The sequence below is a fragment of the Cornus florida genome, unplaced genomic scaffold (genome assembly GCF_030987335.1).
Source record: "Cornus florida cultivar Cherokee Brave unplaced genomic scaffold, ASM3098733v1 CherokeeBrave_3.0.0_Hap2_Chr01, whole genome shotgun sequence".
Classification (NCBI taxonomy): Eukaryota; Viridiplantae; Streptophyta; class Magnoliopsida; order Cornales; family Cornaceae; genus Cornus; species Cornus florida.
This window is the reverse complement of record NW_026775571.1, coordinates 79118821-79125422: the sequence shown is the minus strand read 5'-3', so window position 1 is coordinate 79125422 and position 6602 is coordinate 79118821. Positions and strand designations below refer to the sequence as shown.

At 36.3% G+C, this 6602-nt stretch overlaps 1 pseudogene; it reads right to left on the bottom strand.

Moving 5' to 3' along the window:
* Positions 1-1081: 1081 nt before the first annotated feature.
* On the bottom strand, positions 1082-6349 carry LOC132275692 (stearoyl-[acyl-carrier-protein] 9-desaturase, chloroplastic-like; annotated as a pseudogene).
* Positions 6350-6602: the final 253 nt, after the last annotated feature.

The following is a 6602-nucleotide window of genomic DNA, read 5'->3' as shown; positions in this document are numbered from 1 at the left end:
AACACAATTTTTAGTAAGAAAAAAGAACCAAAGTATGTGTGCATTAAACTTGAGTGGATGAATGTCACTATGCCCTTTTATTCTTGCGCTTTTGCTCGTCCTTCTTTGACCTTCACTTTGGAGGCCCCATGTGGTTCGTCTGCACAAAAGTTGTGAATAGTTCCAAAACCCATCTGAGCCCCCCAAACTCCAAGTATTGTAACCGATGCCTACTAAATATGCACCCACAATGACTAAGCATGGTGTCAAAATTAAGCACATATCTAACCCACCACCCCCACCATCACACAAGCTCATGAGCCCTGTCCTTGCATGCAAATCCTTATCCAACTATTATTATTATTATTTTTTTTTACAAGGCAAAAAAAGTTAAAAGTTAGATTAATAGATGCAGAGTTGAAGTCTAGTACTTCAAAATCCACTTGAGGTGCTAACCCACTGAGCTATCAAGGCATCTGTGGTCCAACTATTATGATATTAGAAAGTTTTATCCTTTAAGACCCAAGAAAATTTTGTCAGAGGTCTAAATGAGCTCGAATCATTTTGATTTTTGGTACATAAGTTAGTTTAATGATTAGATTTTCTTTACTTAAAATATAAATACATCTACAGCAAGAGCAAAATTAATCCTTCCTAATAGATTAATAATATATCATAATATGCTTCTCGTAACTTTATTGGTTCAAATTATTTCCTTGTTTATTCATGACCATTTATAGTTTTCACTTAATTAAATTCATTAAGGTGCTGTTTGATAAAACTGAAAATTAAGTATTGAAATTTTAAGATACAAGGGTACTATGATCATTTCACAATATTATAATACTTTAGGTTTTAATAGGGGCAAAATGGTCATTTTGTACAAATATAATGGTTCTAGGGTCCATTAGGTCATTTCGGTCATTTAGCATGATCAATCATGGTTTAAAACCCAAAAGGGAAAAAATAATCATTCGATACATTTATTATGACTTCAAAACTCATAAAAGATAAAATTATCATTTGCTAGGGTTATTTAATGATTGGGATAAAGTTCAGGAGTTTGGACTTAAAAGCAAATACTAATTCACTTAATCGATTACATTGATTGAACCACTTAACCGATTAAATTGTCTACAAAAATTCCTTATCACATGATCCCCGCTAGCAGGTGACAAAAAAGTAGAGATAAATAGAACGACCTTTTTTTTAAGTTGCCCACTTTCTATTAAAGTGAGCCTACTGCAAAGTCCATCTTTTTTTTAATTAAAAAAAAAAAAAAAAAAAAACAGAAACAAAATTCAAATCCGGCCCAAATGAGGTCATTTTCAAAATTAAAATGACGCCCATGCCGAGTCTGCCATCTAGCCCATTCCATGCCCACGACGCGAATTGCAAAGCCCAAGGGCCGGACATGGGTTTCTCAAATAGCGTCTCACCTGACCCATTGACCAGGCCAAGATCGGTGTGCTCATTTTCTTCATTCAGAGCTTTACTTGTCCATCAAAAATCCAACTGAAAGGAACGGAAACTACTTGCTTGGCCCTTCCCTGAGCTCTTTCCTCCAGCCTTCTAATTTTTGGAGCTAAACCACAAACATAATCCTGAGCCTTTCGACCCTCCCCCGAAAGTCCACTACTGATCTTCTCCACATTCCATCTATCAACCAAACACTCCAATGTATCAGCATAGTCCTTGGTAGTGTACACACGCAGTCGCTGTGCAACAGCCGAGAAGTGCCTGAAAAGATCATCATCACGTCCAGTGGGCTGGCATGGCTATCTTCTTCTTCATCATGTCCGCGAATGCCACGAGACTTGCATCAGGATCAACCTCAAAGAGCTTCTCCATTATCTTGGTGTAAGCAGCTTCGTGGCGCTTCTCATCGGAGGCTATGGTACCACATATCTGAGCCAGGCTTGTGTCCCCATATTGTTTGGCAAGCCTAGCTGTGTTACCATGAGATATAAAGGTTGCCCTCTCTTGGAATGAGGTGTAAATGAACCCTAGGTAGGGATTATTTTCTGCCTGTATGTCCTAGAGTTATGAATTTTTTTTAGGGGCCCAATTATAATGAACATGATAAAATAAAACCAAAATTGAAATAGAAAGAATGATACTTGTCTTGTGCATACATATATATATATACATATATATATATATACATATATATTTATATGTTTGTGTGTACGGTAATTTGAACTGCAAACATAATGTTATATGTTGTTAAGTATCTCACCATTCCGGCCAATTTCCAAATCCAATGAGTTACTGAACTGTTTTCTCAATTTGCTTCATGTCAACCCTTCCAGAGAGATATATATAATTGTTGAGGAGGTCACCATGCCTGTTCTCTTCAGCAGTCCATCCCCTAATCCAAATTGCCCATGCACTGAGGCTTGAACACGTTTCGTCCCGAACTCCGTCACCTGTATTTAACAATGATTGGTAGGTTGGAAGGGCTTCTTTTGTGATCATGTTTCCAACCAACACAACAAAGTAGTCATCGGGGATCTCTTTGGCCCTCTCTCTTAGTTCCTTCACTTGCTTGGCGAATTCGTCGGTCGACGTAGTAGGGTCTGGTAAAAAATCCTGTGGTTGCCAAGATTTCTCAATTATTTTAGGTGAACTAACAGATTGTTCTTAGCCCATCCATCCAGGGATTTGAATATCTCTTGCTTTTCAGGTGGCATAGAATGTTTCACTTGAAAACGTGGCTCTTCACCAAATGCGAATTGCTTCTTCCTCAAGCCAAGCTCCCTAAATTAAGTTGGAGTTGCTAGGGTTATTAATAACTTGATGGGTTTGAATGGGATCAAGTCAGAAGCAGCAACGTCTAACTATATATATATATATATATATATTTGGCCCTATTTATTTCATATACACTCCGATCCTCAATGGTATGTGTAATGTAAACATTTCCACTACTGTAACACTAACATTGGCGAATTCAGGACTACAAATGAACTAGTCAAACAAGTTTTAGACTATTCAGACTCAGCTTCGGCTTGTTTGTTTATGGGCTAACTCAGCCCATCACGATTTTGATTAGCTCGTACTTGACTCAGTTCGTTTAATAAAAATATAATTGAGCTTAATTTCAAGCTCGTGTATTGAACTAAATAAAAAAATCTCAATTATTCGATAAGTTCAGTAATTGAACTCAAATTCATCTAGTTGTCTTGTTGCATTATCAGTAAAAAAAATGAGCTGTTAAAATTGATGACTAGTTCTTGTCTCTCTATATAGTCCAGAATTTTGGAATAAACATCCAATTAATCAATTGAATTAACAATCAAAGACCTAAAGCATAAGTAGCCTTAAAAAAACTAAAGAAGTCTAATTGTCACCTTCCAAGCCTACTTATCTTCTTTCTAAAAATTAATTAATATTACCAATACCACTCATAATAAAAATAAAACCCCTGCTAATTAGACAGAAAAAAGCAAGTAATAAATATATTTTAGAAAACATGATAGGTTTGAAAGAATGAACTTGTTAATGTAAAACATGATAGGAAGGAAATGAATCAAACAAAGGGAAAAAGAAAACTCACCCCGAGCTTGAGGGGAGGTTGGAAGCCATGGAGATCTTGGAATTTGTGAGACGGTGGGCCATTGGCATGCGAGCAGAGGAAGGGAGTTTTAGAGATTGGAAGTTACTACTGGAATTGAAAATCACAGCCATTCTCTGTTCACTGTGTCTTCTTTTCTTCTCTCACTTAATTCACTAAACCAAGAAATGGTAAATGAGAGAACATAAAGACTTGGAGGAAAGAGAATCAACTGGGGTCTAATTTATAGACAAAAATGTGATCAGTTCTTGTTTGGAGTTGAGTCTATGGCACTATGGAGATACCACACTAAGTGCTTAGTGCATGAAGAGAATTAATTTTCACATTGCCATTTCATTTTCCAACGGTAATTATGTCACTCCTTTTTTCTTTTTCTTTTTCTTTTTTCTTTTCTACCACTTCGTGGCATTTAACCGTCGGAGTCGACTGTTGAATATCTATTAGAATTATTTTTCGTTTTATTGATAATATATTTTAAATTGTGCTGAATTACATTCGTTTAAGAAAAATAATTATAAAACCATCTCGCCTAGTCTTCAAAAGTATCCAAAACGTATATTGTCATGTTTAAACCATATCCATGTATGTTGTGTCACAGCCAGACAAAAGATAAAATAATCAAATTTAATGAATCTTTTAGCTATGTCTTACCCTTGTTAAAGTCGTGTCTAATATTGCTATAACGCATAGGAGAATGTATCCATACTTCCTAGCTTTAGCACATTTAGCAAATCTTTTAAAGATAACTCTACCACTCTATACTTTAAAACAATTCGACCCATAACATTATTTTCTACACCTCCACAAGTTTTTGCACATGAGTGAAAGCTGTACCTCATCATTACGATGCTTATTTAATCTTTTAGGTGTAATTTTTGAAATATAACCCGAAACTTTTTATAAGATATTTACATGTAATTTTTCTCAAGATCCATTAAATTAATATTGTTTCCATCGATATTCGAACATTCAACATCGTTAGTGTGATACCCTTCGGATCGTAGACACGGGTTGATTAGGCCCAAGCCCAAACCCGAGGGATTATCAAACAATTAAAGTATTTAAAACAAACACAGATGACAAAATGAATTTAAGAACTAAAGTTTAAGCTGAAAGAAACTAAAATAAAATCTTCAAATAATAAAGATTAAATAATCCAACTCCAAAACCTCCAAGTGTACAACTCGGAAATCCATCTCTAGTGGACCCCTAATAATAATCCAAACCGTAATAAAAATAACCGATAAGACATCCAGAAGTAAGCTACAAAGAGAAGTCCTACATCGTCAGTAGAGTGAATAAAAATCTCTGCTCAGCACGAACACATCTAAGTCTGGAACTGTCGTGTACCTGAAAAAATATAGAAGTGGGTCAGGCCCACGAACAAGTTCTATCCTACTACAATCCAAGCAGAGACTTGATACGCGTGTACATTCTAACCAACTCGACAATAGCTAATAGTCCGTATGTATATATATAATCACACTAAAGGACTCTCACTGGACTACAGGCCGGTCTCAACCTGAATAGAGGCAACATGCAAAAACGCACACGAAGTGGGCATGTGTACCTAAACCTAAACAGGGTACACCTCCCACCATCGTAGCCAGCTATGCATCCCAATGCATATACGCTCCTTAACCAACGACTCTGAGACTCAGACTCATATCGTGGTGCCATAAAAATATATTTAAAATCCTATCATATCCATCCATAAGAAATCCAGTTGGCCATTCAGCTTGTGCAGCTTCTTTGACTCAACCCAGTTAAAAAGTAATCCAGCTAGTTATTCAGCTTGTGCAGCTTCTTTGACGTATTATAAATATAAGTAGGTTTTATTTATAATCCATTCCCTTATTCCAATACAGGTTAGATTTAGTATTTTAGAAACTAAACCATCCCTGATATGTCACCGTCCCATACCGGTGCATACAATCCAATCCATCCAGCAATTGATAGAATAAATACGAATGATAACTACCAACTAATCCATTAAATCCACAATTGATAATAAAACATAGTAGTAAATTTAAACATCAATTGTTCCACAAGTGAGCACAATAAAGTTATGTATTTTAACATACTGGCATTACAATACTCAACCAAATAATCCAGCAATTGATAGTACAACAACATATGCAAATATCAACTTATTCCCAGAATCCTTATAATTAAGAGAACATGATTGAAAGTCTATATCAATTAACTCCACAGCAAGTGTATTAAATCTTGACCAGTTACTGTGCTCATAATTTCAGTCCTACAATTGATGCGATAAATAAGACAGTTTAAACACCAATCATTCCATAGCAAGCATAGGAAAAATATATCAATTTTAACATGCTTAATTTATGTCATAAAAACATGATTAATAACTGATAATTATCCACAGAAAGTCTCTACAACAATTTAAGCAATTTAATCCACCTGCATTCAAGAACAGTTCGCATATCTTGCTATAAACTGTTTACGGTTCAATCCTATAAACCCTAAGTAAACTGTTATTCCTCCCACACCCTCTGGAGTCTTTATATGATCACATAATTCATTTAATCTCTCATGTACAGTCCCTGAATGTCCCAAACAGACCAAAAACTCAGCCCAGAAGCAAAATTCGTCAAAAATTGCATCAAAAGGGGAAGGAGCCACCTCCCCCACATGGGGAGCCGCCTCCCCTTTGTGTGGAGTCGGCTCCATTCCATGTGGAGCCGTCTCCACACACCCTAGACCCAGCTCCACCTTGTGTGGAGCCGCATCTTCCTCCTTTCTCCCTCCCTGCTTGTTTTCCTTCATCGTTTTCATCTTCAGCGACTTCCACTACCTCCGTCCTCCATGGTCAGGGTTCCTAGATGTCTAAACTAGGTTCTAGAATGTCCATGGGACAACTTAATTCTTAATACAACTCCTAACATCAACATAAACATGCACTGTGTGAAAAGAATTTAATCCGAGAAATCTATCATTACCGTAATCCCACTGTTTCAAACAACTCAACTATGCACCCAGATTTAATCTAGTGTTCTCCTAGGGTGTTCCAGAATACTAA